This window comes from Salmo trutta, chromosome 18, assembly GCF_901001165.1.
Source record: "Salmo trutta chromosome 18, fSalTru1.1, whole genome shotgun sequence".
Taxonomy (NCBI): Eukaryota; Metazoa; Chordata; class Actinopteri; order Salmoniformes; family Salmonidae; genus Salmo; species Salmo trutta.
Genome location: NC_042974.1, coordinates 19,646,945 through 19,664,478, shown reverse-complemented (window position 1 = coordinate 19,664,478; position 17,534 = coordinate 19,646,945). Strand labels below are relative to the sequence as shown.

General features: G+C 45.2%; 1 pseudogene; it reads left to right on the top strand.

Annotated features, from left to right (window-relative positions):
- The first annotated feature begins 6,926 nt into the window (after positions 1–6,926).
- LOC115153662 (DNA repair endonuclease XPF-like) lies at positions 6,927–17,186 on the top strand (annotated as a pseudogene).
- Positions 17,187–17,534: the final 348 nt, after the last annotated feature.

The following is a 17,534-nucleotide window of genomic DNA, read 5'->3' as shown; positions in this document are numbered from 1 at the left end:
GAGTGTCATCTGATGAAGATCATCAAAGGTTAGTGATTCATTTTAGCTGTATTTCTGGTTTTTGTGACGCCTCTCCTTGCTTGGAAAATGGCTGTGTGGTTTTTCATGTTTAGGCGCTGTCCTAACATAATCTAATGTTATGCTTTCGCTGTAAAGCCTTTTTGAAATCGGACACTGTGGTTGGATTAAGGAGCATCTTATCTTTAAAATGGTGTATAATACTTGTGTGTTTGAGAAATTTGAATTATGAGATTTTTGTTGTTTTGAATTTGCCGCCCTGCTATTTCACTGGCTGTTGAGAGTGTGTACCGCGGGTGGGATGCTAGCGTCCCACATGTCCCAGAGAGGTTTTAAAGCATACTCATTACAAAGTAACTATAAATATGTTTATTCCATATTCTTTGCGTGTGTATGTATAATAAAATAGTCTTTTCAGTAAATTTGGTCAGAATCGCTGCTTGTACATTTGAAACCCAATACTGTATCTCTGGCACAGAAAGTCATATTCTTAAAAAGGTAAAGTTCTCCTGGTTTAGTGGGGTCTCCCAAAGTTTTTTCAAAGGGTCTACATCATCAGAGAAGGGTCCTTCGTGATGCTACAGACCACAGATCTAGCTGAAAACATCAGAATTGTCATATTTTTTGTAAATTTGAACGTCTTAAAGCATAATAACTTCATGAAAAGTAACTATTAATGCATCCATTCCATAGTCTGTGTTTGTTTGATAATCCATTCTGTTTGTGTTAAGAATGTCAGGATTTTGACCTAAATCTATTATCATTTCCATTATGCTCATATTCACCAATTTGACATTTAACCCCTTGAAAATTACCTTGAACATCAAAATGTAACTTGTTATCCGGCCTATATTTGTATATCACCCTATCATTGTTTGATCTAGCATGGATGACAGCCTGTAACAAGCAAGCATTTTTTCCAAGTTTGCTGGTATGCTATGTCCTGCTTCACGGTGATCTCTCATTAATGCTCCGTCATCCCCCTCTATCTATGGTGTGTTTTTACATCATTACATGTGCTTAGCATGTTGACACTAACAATTCATCTCTCTATGTTATTAATTGAACTAGTAAAAATAGAAGCACGATTACAAAAACAGAAATCCAATCAAATATGCTTCTTTAATGCCGGTCCACAGATAAGGTTAATCGTTCAATAAGAACATACAACGCATATTTAGAATTAAATCCCTCTCACTGTTTCATGAAACAACCCCCTCAACAATGCTAATTAATCACACTATCTTTTCCCACATTGGATATATCCGCCTTAGCTTTCTCATCCCCTCTTTAATTAGATTTACCTCCATACTGTAATGTTAGTGTTTGGATGAAGTGGAATTACCCAGGAATGCTAATGTTTTAAATCCTCTTTAGCCTTTGACCGCCCGTGTATCAGCCGCTTGACACGTTGTGTTGTGGGTTTATATGTTACTCAAAAATATACAGCAGATATTAGCTGGAGCTTCCCTGTTGGGTCATAACCGTGATCAGTCTGTTCTGTATTCCGACTTAGAGCAGTGGAACGATTCCATCATTCTGGAGATTCATTCTGAGTTCCGTCAGAGGATTTTTCTAACCCTGTATGGTCTCCTTTAGAATCTTGTTGGATGGGTATTAAAACCAAAGATGAGGGGGCAGAAGTGAGGATGAGGATGCCTGAGAGAGGAGAAGATGAGAGGGAGGGGGCGGCAGGGCCATCGTTTTCTACCTTCTCCGTCCTGTCCTACATGATTGGGCTTGATTCTCAAAAGATAGCTTTGTTAGAAAATGGGTCCACTTGGGGCCCATTGGGACCCAAGTTGAAACTTAAGTATCACGTTCAACATTTTCCCAGAGCTGGTTGGTTCCTTGCGAGAGGAGAGTGACTGTGGAAATATGTAAATGTTCCCTGATACTCTCCCTGAGCGTCTTGCCTCCCCACCACACACTCTCCCTCATTGTAATGAAGTGTAGTGTGGAAAGTGGCTCCCCTGTCTCCAAAAATTCCCACTCAGTCTCTCTCTCTCTATCCATCTGTCTGTCTCTCCATCTCACTCTCCATCTGTCTCTCTCCATCTATTTGTCTGTCTATCTCCCTCCATCTGTCTCTCTCCATCTGTCTCTCTCCATCTCTTTGTCTGTCTGTCTATCTCCCTCCATCTCTCTTTTCATCTGTCTGTCTCTCCATCTCTTTGTCTGTCTGTCTGTCTCCATCTCTTTGTCTTTCTGTCTGTCTCTCCGTATGTCTGTCTGTCTCTCCGTCTGTCTGTCTCTCCATCTGTCTGTCTCTCCGTCTGTCTCTCCGTCTGTCTCTCCGTCTGTCTCTCCGTCTGTCTGTCTGTCTGTCTGTCTGTCTGTCTGTCTGTCTGTCTGTCTGTCTGTCTGTCTGTCTGTCTGTCTGTCTGTCTGTCTGTCTGTCTGTCTGTCTGTCTGTCTGTCTGTGTCTTTGTCTCTATCCACCTCTCTGTGTGTCTCTCTGTCTCCTAGCTGGCAACCCTTAACTGAATTATTAATCCAATATACTTTCTGACAAGTCCCGTCACTGCAGTATTTCAACACTCACTATTTGTATATTTTTCTTTTTTCTATCCGTTTTTCTTTCTCTCCCCTATGCTATGCCTCCAAACACCATATTTCCTTCTCCTTTTATTGCCATTCACTGTCACACTGATTTGCTAAACTGAATGTGACAGGCAGAGAATCTTGTTCATGCCTCTTATAAAAGCTATACATTTTGTTTCTCTCTCTCTGGTTTTAATCCATTTGTCTTGACCATGAGGTTGCTTCTTTTCTTAAGACGTTTTATTTTAGTTTGTCACAGGGAGATATGCAAATTGGATCCCTTGAAAAGTAGGTCTCTCGTTTTTTAATAATCAGCTCCTGGTTACGTAAACAAAGCAATTAACTCTGAGTTTATCGTTGCTTCCCAGCAGCTACTCTCAGGCTGCCTGACTTGTTTGAGCAACCTAACTCTCTGCCAATATGCTTTTCTCTTCATCAATATTTTAGTGTACAGAGAAAACAATACGCTCAATGAATGAATTAAAAGGGGACTCATTTTTGGTTTGTAGGCAACCATGGTTGGACCAGAAAGGTAGAGGCACTGTGCTTGATATGATATATCCCTTTGCCCTGAAAAAGTGGGCTGCTTGAAAATTACATTTTCTTTTTGAGCTCTCTTCTTCTCTCTAACTCCTTCTCTCTACATAAAACATTTACTCTAATTAGCCCAGTATATTTTGGTTCTTTCATTTAACGATGCTCTGCTACTATTCAAGCCCTGCACATCTGTCCTCTGTCACTCTTATACACCAGGGTCCTCTTACTTCCTCCTCCAGCCTGCCTTACATTTCAAGCTGTTCAGACAATCCTTAATGATGTCAGGAAACTGCAAGGTACAAGCTGACAAATGGTCATTTTTTTACTCACCTTATAGGGAGAAAAAGATGAGTGGAAAGTGGATGCGATGCATGCATTTCAACATGTGGCCCCTCCATGTGACCCGGGGACCTATATGGTCATAAACAGCATGTTAATGGATCATTTTATCCCACTTCATGTAACAGGAAGGAAACCCAGATACGATCAGCTGACTAGTTTACCCTAGTCTTTCCTTCTTTTAGAGAGGTTCAGACTGTGAACATCAGATGAGTTCTACAGTACACCGTGGAACAGAGCAGTATAATAGAGAACTATGTTCAGTAGCAGTGAGACAGTGCTGTAGTGCTCTCTAAAGGCCATTCTGGAGCAGGGCATGACTTCTCTTACTTATGATTTCTATACATTCTATACACATTGCTTATATTGCCTGCTGCAAGTAGCCTAGCGATTAGAGCATTGGGCCAGTAGCTGAAAGGTTGCTGGTTCCAATACCTGAACCAACAAGGTGAATAATCTGTCGATGTGTCCTTGAGCAAGGCACTTAGCCCTAATTTGCTCCAGGGGTGCCGTACTACCATGACTGACCCTGTAAAACAGCACATTTTCCTGCACTTATCTGGAGTATGTGACAATAAAGTGTATTTTTTTTGTATAGCCTGGAATCCACTCTGAATAATGGTGAAATGGAGCAATATTCAGTTTAGATTCCAGGCTGCTGAAATAAAGTCTTTTTTTGCATTAATAATTGACTGAAGTTCAGTGATGTCATGCTGGAGAAGGATATCCTGCTAGAAGAGTGATGTAACAGACAATGACGGTGATGTAACAGACAATGACACTTATGTTGCCTGGGGTGGCAGGTAGCCTAGTGGTTAAAGCATTGGGCCTGTAGCAAAAGGTTGCTACATCAAATCCCTGAGCTGGCAAGGGAAAAATCTGTCGTTCTGCCCCTGAACAAGGTGGTTAACCCACTGTTCCTAGGCCGTCATTTTAAATAAGAATTGATTCTTAACTGACTTTCCTAGTTAAATAAAGGTAAAAATAAATAGAAAATGTAACAGACAACAACAGTGATGTAACAGACTTTTAGGGTGCAGCCACTCAGCAGATAGTTTTGGAGATGAACCTATTGAAACATTGATGCCTGTCTTTCATTGTGGTTTTCCACAAGCACGGTTAAAGCCTCACAACCTACCTAAGTTTCGGCTCTGTGGGTAACCAGGCTGCGTCCCCAGGCTATTGGACAGAAGTGTGGGCTACTCTGTGGCTGACCCTGTGCTGTGTCCCCAGGCTATTGGACAGAAGTGTTGGCTACTCTGTGGCTGACCCTGTGCTGTGTCCCCAGGCTATTGTACAGAAGTGTTGGCTACTCTGTGGCTGACCCTGTGCTGTGTCCCCAAGCTATTGTACAGAAGTGTTGGCTACTCTGTGGCTGACCCTATGCTGTGTCCCCAGGCTATTGGACAGAAGTGTTGCCTACTCTGTGGCTGACCCTGTGCTGTGTCCCCAGGCTATTGGACAGAAGTGTTGGCTACTCTGTGGCTGACCCTGTGCTGTGTCCCCAGGCTATTGGACAGAAGTGTTGGCTACTCTGTGGCTGACCCTGTGTTGTGTCCCCAGGCTATTGGGCAGAGGTGTGGGTTACTCTGTGGCTGACCCTGTGCTGTGTCCCCAGGCTTTTGGACAGAAGTGTTGGCTATTCTGTGGCTAACCAGGCTGCGTCTCCAGGCTATCGGACAGAAGTGTTGGCTATTCTGTGGCTAGCCAGGCTGCATCTCCAGGCTATCGGACAGAAGTGTTGGCTACTCTGGGGCTAGCCAGGCTGCATCTCCAGGCTATTGAACAGAAGTGTTGGCTACTCTGTGGCTAGCCAGGCTGCATCTCCAGGCTATTGGACAGAAGTGTGGGCTACTCTGTGGCTGACCCTGTGCTGTGTCCCCAGGCTATTGGACAGAAGTGTTGGCTATTCTGTGGCTAACCAGGCTGCGTCTCCAGGCTATCGGACAGAAGTGTTGGCTATTCTGTGGCTAGCCAGGCTGCATCTCCAGGCTATTGGACAGAAGTGTTGGCTACTCTGTGGCTAGCCAGGCTATCGGACAGAAGTGTTGGCTACTCTGTGGCTAGCCAGGCTGCATCTGCAGGCTATCGGAAGTGTTGGCTACTCTGTGGCTAGCCAGGCTGCATCTCCAGGCTATCGGACAGAAGTGTTGGCTACTCTGTGGCTAGCCAGGCTTCATCTCCAGGCTATCGGACAGAAGTGTTGGCTACTCTGTGGCTGACCAGGCTGCATCTGCAGGCTATCGGAAGTGTTGGCTACTCTGTGGCTAGCCAGGCTGCATCTCCAGGATATCGGACAGAAGTGTTGGCTACTCTGTGGCTAGCCAGGCTGCATCTCCAGGATATCGGACAGAAGTGTTGGCTACTCTGTGGCTAGCCAGGCTGCATCTCCAGGCTATCGGACAGAAGTGTTGGCTACTCTGTGGCTAGCCAGGCTTCATCTCCAGGCTATCGGACAGAAGTGTTGGCTACTCTGTGGCTGGCCCTGTGCTGCGTCCAGTCTATCTTGTGGGAATTAAGAATAGCCTAACATAAGACAGCAGAAGATACATCTTCATTTCACAATGGGCAATAAAGTGATGCTGCATGATAACTCCTCCTCAACATCATTAATTCATCGTCCTGTTTTTTGGTGGAAACTCTTCTGTGTCCTCTGTACTCCCAGGGATGGCCTCCCTCAAGCTCCATTTCACTTTAATAACAGCAAGAGAAGGGAACTATCTTTCTGTGTTGTGTTTAGTGGAAGTGCTTCACAGCTATTTTCCCATTTTTTGATGGGGACGGCGAAACAAGCAGATTATTCTGCAGATAAATCCTTCTTTGTAAGTCTCACAGTATGCATGGCTCTGGATTGGAAATGCATCAAAATGGGAATACCGCTACAAATGTAAACATTAAAACATGTAAATGCGGGTCAGTGTTAAATAGCTACTGAGGGGAGTCATGTCAACATCTTCTCCATCTGACGAGGAGTGCCAGGGTTGGAGGAGTGGCAGCTGTGTGTGTGTGTGTGTGTGTGTGTGTGTGTGTGTGTGTGTGTGTGTCTGTGCTGTCAAAAGCAGACAGACACCCCCCTCCTCCAGTGCCATTCACAAGCCTGTTCTATTCTGAGCTACGATTACACACTGCCTCTTCACTGATTATGGAAAAATGTGGCTTGGCAGGACATAGCCCAGGACATAGCCCAGGACATAGCCCAAAACATAGCCCAGCTGGGTACACTTTAGCAGCACAACGTGTGTGTGTGTGTGTGTGTGTGTGTGTGTGTGTGTGTGTGTGTGTGTGTGTGTGTGTGTGTGTGTGTGTGTGTGTGTGTGTGTGTGTGTGTGTGTGTGTTGTACTGCTAAATTGTACCCAGCTGGGCTGTTTTGGGCTACTGTAGGTCCTGGGCTATGTTCTGGAGGTTGGTGGTACCTTAATTGGTGAGGACGGCTCATGGTAATTGCTGGAGCAGAATCATTGGAATAGTATCAAACACATCAAACACAATGGATTTAGGGGTTCAGGTATGATGGACCCCCTTGGTTGCAGACCTTTGTTAATCAAACTTTAAAGTTTGTACATGTCTTTCTATGTATAAAGTTTGTAACAGTAACCAATAACCCATGTTCCTATGTGTGCTCCAATTTCCTCTCCTATAGGAGTACTTCACAGAGGAGCTGCGAGCTGAGGGAGTGAGCCACCTGCCCCAGCCAGTGACCAGTGATGTCCAGAGCACAGAGCGCTACAAAGTGTACACACAGGGAGGGGTCCTGTTCGTCACCAGACGTATGCTAGTGGTGGACTTCCTCACTGACAGGATGCCTGCACACTTCATTTTGGGTCAGTGTATAGCCTCGCCCTTCATCATGACTCTCAGTTCCATTACATTCCACATAAGAGTCATTGGAAGAAGGCGTCTTCTGTATGGGGAAGTTTTGTTAAGAGCCCCGACGCTCAGTCTTTATATAAACACACATCGCATGCGGTACGGTTTTGGAAGCAGGAGGACCTTCTCTTTCATATCGGCGAGAAATCATTTTCAAAAGCAAAATGTTAAATTAATACACATTTTTATAGGGTTCGTATACCCACATGGCGATATTTCCGTGTTACAGTGCGTGTTTACAGAAGGTAGATGGAAGACAGAGAGACAACCTGTTCTAATTAGCTATCTAACATGCTCCAAACACCTGTGTGTAATGGAAGATGGCCTCCAGAAACATTTTGTCACTCTAAAATACTGTTGTTGGCTGAAACTGTGATGAAGCCGGTTAAACGGTCTTTTTTGTATTTGTGAAATTATTTTGATGTGATATGAAAGTGAAAGGCTTTATATTTCTAGAACTGTATTGCAATTGAGAATCGAGTCACGTTTAGATGGAGTATAGTTTCAGATTTTAATGTCACATGCACAGTGAAATGCCTTTCTTGCAAGCTCTAAACCCATCAATGCAATAATCAATAACAATGTAGTACCAAAAATAATATAAGGTAGAACAAAAACACACAATCAATCTTTTAAAGAAATAACAACATGAGAAAGTATGAAGCTATATACAGGGTCAGATCCAATACCATATTTACAATGTGCAGGGATACTGGGGTGATGGAGGTAGATATGTGTAGGGGTAAGGTGACTAGACATCAGGGTATATGATAAACAGATTAGCAGCAGCGTAAATGTAGATTGTGTGCGTGTGTGTGTGTAGTCAGTATAAATGTGTGTGTTGGAGTATCAGTGTGCGTGAGTGTGTAGAGTCTTGTGAGTGTGTAGTCTTGTGAGTGTGTAGAGTCTTGTGAGTGTCTTGTGAGTGTGTAGAGTCTTGTGAGTGTGTAGAGTCTTGTGAGTGTGTAGAGTCTTGTGAGTGTGTATAGTCCTGTGAGTGTGTAGAGTCCTGTGTGCATTCATAAGTCCTGAGATAAGAGTCAGTATTTGGCGGTTTTGGCTGCCAGAGCAAGTATATCTGGAAATAACAAGTAAGGGCCTTGGACCTTAAAGAGTAACGGTAGGCTCCTTAAGAGTACATCTTGGGCTAAGTCTAAGCTAAACTACATCGTTTTCACATACCAGTAATGTTATATTACTGTGGATCATGGTACCAATCGCTCCTGGATACGAATAAGACAGGGATGTTTGAAAACAATGCCCTAAGCTGTAGCTTCTCAAATAAACACTCTCCTTTCTCTCTCTGTGTGAGCACTCTCTTTTCTCTCTCTGTGTAAGCACTCTCCTTTCTCTCTCTGTGTAAGCACTCTCCTTTCTGTCTCTGTGTAAGCACTCTCCTTTCTCTCTCTGTGTAAGCACTATCCTTTCTCTCTCTGTGTAAGCACTCTCCTTTCTGTCTCTGTGTAAGCACTCTCCTTTCTGTCTCTGTGTAAGCACTATCCTTTCTGTCTCAGTGTAAGCACTATCCTTTCTGTCTCTGTGTAAGCACTATCCTTTCTGTCTCTGTGTAAGCACTATCCTTTCTCTGTGTAAGCACTATCCATTCTCTGTCTGTATGAGCACTCTCCTTTATCTCTCTGTGTAAGCACTCTCATAGATATCATAATGTGTGTGTTGCGTGTGTTGTGTAGAGTTAGATATTCAGAACTTTCTTTAGGTTTTCTCTTTCTTGGTGGCATTCTTTGTTTTCTTCTGTGCATGATTAAGGTTATTATTTTTATTTGTTTGTTGTGGTAGAATTAAGTATTTTGTTTTCGTATCGAAATTACCCTGTTTTTGGCGGGGATGGCAGCCCGAATGGGGATGCCGTCCCTGTCACTTCGGCACGGCTTTAGGTGTGTTACTGAAGCTACTGTCACGGTGGAGGAGTTTCTGATCGCCGTGGGAGAGAAGGTAGGATATGAGAATGTTGCTTATGCGTCACGGATGAATAAAGCGGTGGTGGTTTTTCTTAAAGAAGCGTGTCTTGTTAATCGTATGGTTGAGCAAGGTGTACTTCTTAAAGGAATGTTTATTCAAGTTACGCCGCTTTTTTCTCCGTCAACAAGGGTAACGATTTCAAATGTACCGCCGTTTATTCCAAATGAGCTATTGGAGCGCGAGTTATTGCGCTTTGGGAAGTTTGCAAGTTCAATTAAGGTTGTCCCGTTGGGTTGCAAACACCCGGCGTTGAAACAGGTTATGTCTTTTCGGCGACAGGTGTTTATGTTTTTGGACTCACCGGAGCAGACTTTGGAGTTAGCGTTTAAAGTCAAGTATGACAATAGATTGTATATGGCTTATGCTAGTACGGGTAGTCAACGGTGTTTTGAGTGTGGGGATGTTGGTCATAAGCGACATGCTTGCCCGAAAAGGGAGAAAGCAGAGGGAGGGGCGCAGGTGGTCCTCGTAACGCCTGGGCCCACTGATGTAGGGAGAGGTGGGCCGACAGTGGTTGAGCGGCCACAAGCACCTGCTGCTGAGGAACAAGTTATCCATGTTGAGGACACGGAGTTGCAACTTGTGTTAGAGGGAAATGTCATGCAGCAGAAACATTTTGTTGTAGAAAGCAAGGATAGATCTGAAGAGCCAGTTCCTCAGACTGGTGAGGAGGTGCCCAGTACGAGTGCTGGGGTACAGGAGGGGGTTCATATGGAGCTAGTCTCCCAGGTAGTGGAGGAGATGCCCACTATGAGTAACGGGGTACAGGAGGGGGTTCATGTGGAGCTAGACTCCCAGGTAGTGGAGGAGATGCCCACTATGAGTAATGGGGTACAGGAGGGGGTTCATGTGGAGCTAGACTCCCAGGTAGTGGAGGAGATGCCCACTACGAGTAATAGGTTTCAGGTGGAGCTAGTCTCCCAGGTAGTGGAAGAGATGCCCACTACCAGTAATAGGGTTCAGGTGGGGTTAGTTTCCCAGGTAGTGGAGGAGATGTCCACTACGACTAATAAGGTTCAGGTGGGGCTAGTTTCCCAGGTAGTGGAGATGCCTGGTACGAGTGATGGGCTGCAAGTGGGGAGTGATGAAAGGGATGTATTAGAAGCGAGTCAGGGGTCTGTGGACTCAGTTGAGGAGGAGCAGGATATGGATATCTCTATTGGTATGATAGCAGCTGGTGACGACTCAATTTATGATCTAGAGGAGGTAAATAGGTTTTTGGATCAGACTTTTGGGAAATCTGTCAAATTGGCAGAATATTTTGATGTTGATAAGTTTGTGAGGTCAGCTGTGATGTTACAGAAGACGGTGGGGTTAGACCAGTTAAGTGAGAAGAAGCGGTTTCACTTGAGGAAATTTGTTACTGCTGTCACAGCAGCAAAAGGTGGTGGGAAACGTGGTCAGGGTAAGAGAAAATTTAAACAATGATGTTGATCATGCTTCATAGGGTGTCTTCTTTTTTCTCTTTGGTTTCTCTGTGGTTTCTTCTGCTTTTCCTTTCTCTTTTCTATATGGAGGTACTAAGGGTAGGTTCTCTTTTCTATATGGAGGTACTAAGGGTAGGTTCTCTTTTCTATATGGAGGTACTAAGGGTAGGTTCTCTTTTCTATATGGAGGTACTAAGGGTAGGTTCTCTTTTCTATATGGAGGTACTAAGGGTAGGTTCTCTTTTCTATATGGAGGTACTAAGGGTAGGTTCTCTTTTCTATATGTAGGTACTAAGGGTAGGTTCTCTTTTCTATATGGAGGTACTAAGGGTAGGTTCTCTTTTCCATATGGAGGTACTAAGAGTAGGTTCTCTCAATATTAATGGGGGAAGGGACAGGAATAAGAGGGCTTGGGTATTAGAAATAATAAAACAGAAAAGGCTTAATGTAGTTTTTCTACAGGAGACACATAGTGATGAGGAAAATAAGGTTGACTGGGGTATGTGGTGGAAGGGGCAGCATATACTCAGTCATGGTACAAATTTCAGTGCTGGGGTGGCAATCTTGTTTTCTTCAGGCTTAGGGGTGACTGTGGTATCTACAACAGAGATTGTCAAGGGTCGGGTTTTATTGGTCAAGGCGGAGGTTATGTTTAAAAAAAAAAATGTTTTATGTATATGCTCCTAATGAGGGTACAGAGCGTATTGCTGTATTTGACAAAATAAAGGAAACTTTAAGACAGTGTGACCAAGAGGGTTGTATGGTTTTAGGGGGGGACTGGAACTGTACAGTGGATTTTACTGTTGATCGCACCGCTGAAGAACCTCACCTGCGGTCAGCCACTGCCTGTCTGGTCTACTAACTGAGTTTGAGCTTTCTGATGTGTGGAGAGTCAGGAATGCAAAAGTTAGGCAGTACACATGGCTAAAAGTTAATGAAGGTCGTGTCAGTGCAGCAAGGTTAGACAGGTTGTATGTATCTGATCAATACTGTAGTAGGGTTGGAAGGTGTGATATTACTCCTGTGGGTTTCTCTGATCACCATTTTGTTACTGTTGATATTAATTTGTCCTGTCCACGAAGGTCATCATCGTACTGGTATTTTAATGTTAAATTGTTACATGATGTCATGTTTTGTGAAAGGTTTTTGTTGTTTTGGGAAAAATGGAGGGTTACAAAAGGAAATTTTGAGTCCTTGAGACAATGGTGGGAGGTTGGGAAGGCCCAAATACGATTATTTTGTCAACAGTATACTGCTCTGTCTCGAATTGAAGTCAAAGAGACTATCAAGGCCCTTGAACAGGACATCAAATCTATTGAATTGAAGCTGCTCACTCAGAACGACCCTGGATTAGTCATGAATTTACAGGACAAGAGACATGAACTGAGATTGTTTCTGCATGAAAGAGTGAAGGGTGCCTTGATTAGGTCTCGGTTCGCTTCCCTCAAGGATATGGATGCTCCTAGCGCTTTCTTTTTTAACCTAGGACAATCGACACTGCAACGTAAACAGATGGTCTGCCTTCGTCTCCCTGATGGGAAGGTGACCACAGATGACAGGGAAATGCGTCAACATGCCGTAGATTTCTACTCTGCCCTCTATAAGGCAGAGGATTGTGACTCTCTGTGTACTGAACAGTTGCTACACGGTCTTCCTCAATTGGGACCTGAGCAGAGAGTCGCATTGGACTCTGACATTACACTGCAAGAGCTGTCCACAGCAGTTATGCAGCTCTCAACAGGCCGAGCCCCTGGCATTGATGGTTTACCATCCGAGTTTTATAAACACTTTTGGGGGTCTATTGGAGAGGATTTTTATGAGGTGATGTGTGAATCTTTTCATGAGGGTTCTCTTCCTGTATCCTGTCAACGTGCGGTGCTTTCATTATTGCCAAAAAAGGGGGATTTGGCTCTCATAAAAAATTGGAGACCTGTTGCGTTGCTGTGCGCAGAATATAAAATTTTTCTAAATGTCTCTCAAACAGGTTGAAAGAGTATCTGGGATTGTTGGTCCACAAGGACCAGTCTTACTGTGTACCTGATCGCTCTATTGTTGACAATTTGTTTCTGATAAGAGATGTTTTAGACATTTGTAAACTGTCTGATGTAAATGTGGGTTTACTTTCGTTGGATCAGGAGAAGGCTTTTGATCGTGTGGACCACCAGTACTTGTTTAAAACAATGAAAGCCTTTGGGTTTGGGGATGTTTTTTTGTCGTGGATGAATTTACTGTATGCTGGGGCCTCGTGTATGGTGAAGGTGGGGGGTGGTTTGAGCTGCCCCATCCCTATCCAAAGGGGCATCAGGCAGGGATGCCCAATTTCAGGGCAGTTATACAGTCTGGCGATTGAACCAATGCTTTGTTTTTTAAGAGCGAGGCTTACTGGTTTCTCTGTGCCAGGTGTAATGAAGGGTCCCACGATAGCACTGTCTGCATATGCAGATGACGTGACAGTTTTTATTACAGGGGCTGAGGATGTTAAGGTTCTCTCAAACGCTCTAAAGGTGTATGAGGGGGCCTCCTCAGCTAGAGTCAATTGGGGAAAGAGTGAAGCGCTGTGGGCAGGTCAGCTTCAGATGGGGTCTGCTCCACGGTTACCAGGGGGGCTTCAGTGGGGCAGAGATGGGATGAAGACTTTGGGGGGGTTTCTAGGCTCCGATGTCTTTCAGAAAAATAACTGGGAGGGTGTAGTGGAGAAAGTGTGTGCCAGACTGTCAAGATGGAAATGGGTGCTGCCCCAGCTGTCTTATAGGGGAAGGGTACTGGTAGCTAATAATCTTGCTGCCTCTACCCTGTGGCACAGACTAATGATTTTACAGCCACCAAAGGGTCTGATTCAAGAGCTTCAGAGGACCCTTGTCAATTTCTTCTGGTCTGGACAACACTGGATAAAAGCCACTACACGAGGGTGGGCAAGGCTTGGTGGATATTTCCTCTAGGATCATGGCTTTCCAGCTTCATGCAGCCCAGAGGCTGTTGTACAGAGACAGTTCTAGCTGGGTCGACACAGCCTATATATTGATGAGGAGAGCGGGCTGTTTGGGCTTACATAAGCACCTTTTCCTCTTAAAGCTGGAGGGGGGTGATTTGCCTGGCCTGACTCCATTTTATGAGTCTGTTATGCAGGCTTGGAGAGTTTTTGAGAAGTCTCGTAAGGCCGGCACGCCACCAGGGATGTGGCTTTTTGAAGAGCCTCTTTTTCACAACACTGCCATCCAGTCCCGTGTTCTGGGTTCAGCTAGCCTACGTTCATGCCTGTTAGGCGTGGGGTGTACTAAACTGGGTCATCTGATGCGGAACAGGAATAGATCGTTGGAGGAGCTGGGAGAAAGAGCGGGGATCCGATCATCTCGCCTACTGAGGAAGGTCGTCGATGAGGTCTGTGACTTCCTGCCAGTGCTTCATCTGCAGTATGTGACTGACATTTCCAATTGTGATCGGTGGAAGGAGGGTCTGGATTATGTGTTCCCTGCACTGATTGTTAGTGCTGCAGCGGGGGCATTCGTGGAGGACGTGGGGATGCTGCTTTCTTTCGATACCCTGGAGCTGGGGGAGTTCAAGGAGGTGGAAAAGAAGGCCATGTACAGAGTATGTGTAAAGGTGTCCCATGCATCTTCCCTGGAAGGGGTAAAATCGACGAGGTGGGCGGGTGAGCTTGGTCCAGGTGCCTCCCCAAAAGGCTGTTGGCGATCACTGTACAAACTGCCTATTGATAAGAGGACAGCTGACCTCCAATGGAGGATAGTACACGGAGCTATAGCCACTAACATGCATCTGGTACACCTGGACCCTACTGTTGGGGAGGGGTGTCCATTTTATGCGGAGTCTGAAACTCTGGCACATCTGTTTTTACAGTGTCCCAGGTTGGTCGGGATGATTGACCTGATCACCAATTGGTTCTCAACGTTGGGAGAGGTTTTTTCTTCCCAACTGTATGTATTTGGGCCAAAGTACAGGTTCAGTCGAAAGGGTGTAGTTGTGTTGCTTAATTTTGTGTTAGGGGCAGCAAAATTAGCGATATGGAAGACCCGAAAGAACAGTATTCGGGGACAGGGGTCTGTTGATGTGGTGGGAATGCTGGAGGGAATGTTGGCAGCGAGACTGAGGGTTGAGTTTGCCTATTATAAACTGGTCAACAATATTGATCAGTTTATGAGTATATGGGGTATTCAGAGTCTGTTGTGTATAGTTACTGTGGAGGAGGATTTGGAGTTGTGTTTTTAATTGATGTGTAACTGTGTTTTTGTATGAGTATTTATTGTATGGTGGGCTCCCAGACCCAATAAAGATGATTTAAAACTCTCTCTCTCTCTCTCTCTCTCTCTCTCTCTCTCTCGCTCTCTCTCTCTCTCTCTCTCTCTCTCTTTCTCTCTTTCTCTCTCTCTTTCTCTCTTTCTCTCTCTCTCTCTCTCTCTTTCTCTCTTTCTTTCTCTCTTTCTCTTTCTCTCTTTCTTTCTCTCTTTCTTTCTCTCTTTCTTTCTCTCTTTCTTTCTCTCTTTTCTCTCTTTCTTTCTCTCTTTCTTTCTTTCTCTCTCTCTTTCTCTCTTTCTCTCTTTCTCTCTCTGGTTCCAGGCATCAGTGAACTCTGTTTCGGACAGACACAAGCCAGAGGTAGTGGATGTGTGTCTGACCCTGGCTGTGAGGGCCATCCAGAGCTCTGGACATCATGAACGCCTGTCTGAAGGAGCTGAAGTGCTACAACCCCACAATGGTGACAGAGGAGCTCTCCCTGGAGAACAGCCTTGGGAATGCCTTCAAAAAAGTCAGACTTGTTAGTTACTTAGGAATTAGGCATCAATACCCACTACAGAAAAATAACTAGAACTTCACGCAGTTCAGCAATAGCCATTGCATACATAACACTATTCAATGTGATTGTAAATGTAGTGTTCTTTAGATTAACCTTAGTGATTTAAAAATATGACTGCAAGCTGCTTGTCTCCAGTGATCTCCACACTTTACATCAAGGTATCCACTGTACTCTATTGACCACTTACAGACTTTCTCTCATATTCCTGTTTGTTGTACCTGTTTGACCCCCAGACCACCCGTCACTACCTGGACCTTGTGTGGCACCTGCTGGGAGCCAAAACCAAGTCTCTGGTCCAGGACCTGATGATCCAACGTACGTACTCTGCTGCTGTACCTCACCCACTATGACTGTGTCACCTTCCTCAGCCTCCTCGAGTCACTCTGCTCCAGCCAGAAAACTGTGGAAGTGACTCTGGTAAGAAGTTGGAAGAACTGTCCTTGGAGAGTGAGATAATATTAATATTAATTTTACATGATCTTGTCGATTACATATTTGGTTTTCAGATGAAGTCTCTCATGAAGCATTTCCTTCTCCTCTGTCAGGGTGTACTTCCTGATTTATGGCGGGTCCACAGAGGAACAGAGGTACTTGACTGGTCTTGCTAAAGAGAAACAAGCCTTCGAACACATCAGGTCAGACATGCTGCATTACATGCAGCATACATACATTATGATCATCCTATAGTTTCCATACTATGTGTTGGTTTGTGAGTAGAGCTGACAGACTGGGTGTCTGTGTGTGTGAATACAGGGAGAAGGCCACTATTTTGGTTCCTGTGGAGAAAGGGAAGAGAAGACACCAACCTGGATCTGCTCAGTAGTCAGGAGTCAGGAGCCTGCTAACACTACCACCAACACATGCTAAGCAGGTGATGTAATGACATATTATCTGATTAATTACACTGGTGGCGGCTTAAGTCTTACAATCCACATCCTCTGCCAAAATCTGATTGGTTGATGTAATTTACTGTCATGTCTCTCCAATCAGGGGGTCAGGAGCAGCCCAAGGAGACGTCCCTCGTGATTATGGACATGCGTGAGTTCCGCAGCGAGCTCCCATCCCTCCTCCATCGCCACGGACCCTGTAGGTGGGTGACTACATCCTCACCACCAACACCTGTGTGGAGTGCAAGAGCGTCAGCGACCTGATTGGCTCGCTGCATAGTGACTGACTCTACACCTAATGCCTGTCCATGATGCGGTACTACTGGAAGCCCTTCCTGCTGATCGAGTTTGAACCGGCCAAGCCCTTTTCTCTGATGGCTTGCACTGACTTCCTCCTTGAGATCTCAGCTAACGACTTCACCTCCAAGCTGACCCTACTCACCCTGCACTTCCCCCCCCTCAGGATCCTGTGGTGCCCCTCCCCACACGCCACAGCAGAAGAAAGGTCAATCCGGATGGTGGTGGAGTCAGCTGGCCTCTACAACCCCAGGCCATACAACTTCCTGTTTCAGATGCCATGGCTCAATGCTAAGAACTACAGGGCTCTGGTTAAACACGAAGATAGCCTGGGACACCTAGCCAAACCCGAGCCAGGAGAAGCTAGCACTGATTCTGGAGCATGGTGGCAATGGGAAGTTGTTCTATGACTTCCTGCATAATACTGTGGATTTCCCTGCCCCTGCACAGAAATGTAAGCAGTCATACACTTAAAAGGAACTTAGGCGGACATGTAATATCAGCTATGCTCTGGTTTCACGTTCATAGAGACTATGATAACCAGGTGGCGAATCGCATCTCTGCATGTTCTCTGCATGCTCTTCCTCCCGGGGAAGGACTGCCCTTTCCATGATCTCACCATCACGGTGGACAACTCCATTGTGTCCTCCTCCCAGAGTGCTAAGAGCCTCAGCGTGACCCTGGACAACACCCTGTCGTTCTCCGCTAACATCAAGGCGGTGACCCGATCCTGTAGGTTCATGCTCTACAACATTCGCAGAGTACGACCCTGCCTTACACAGGAAGCGGCGCAGGTCCTAATCCAGGCACTTGTCATCTCCCGTCTG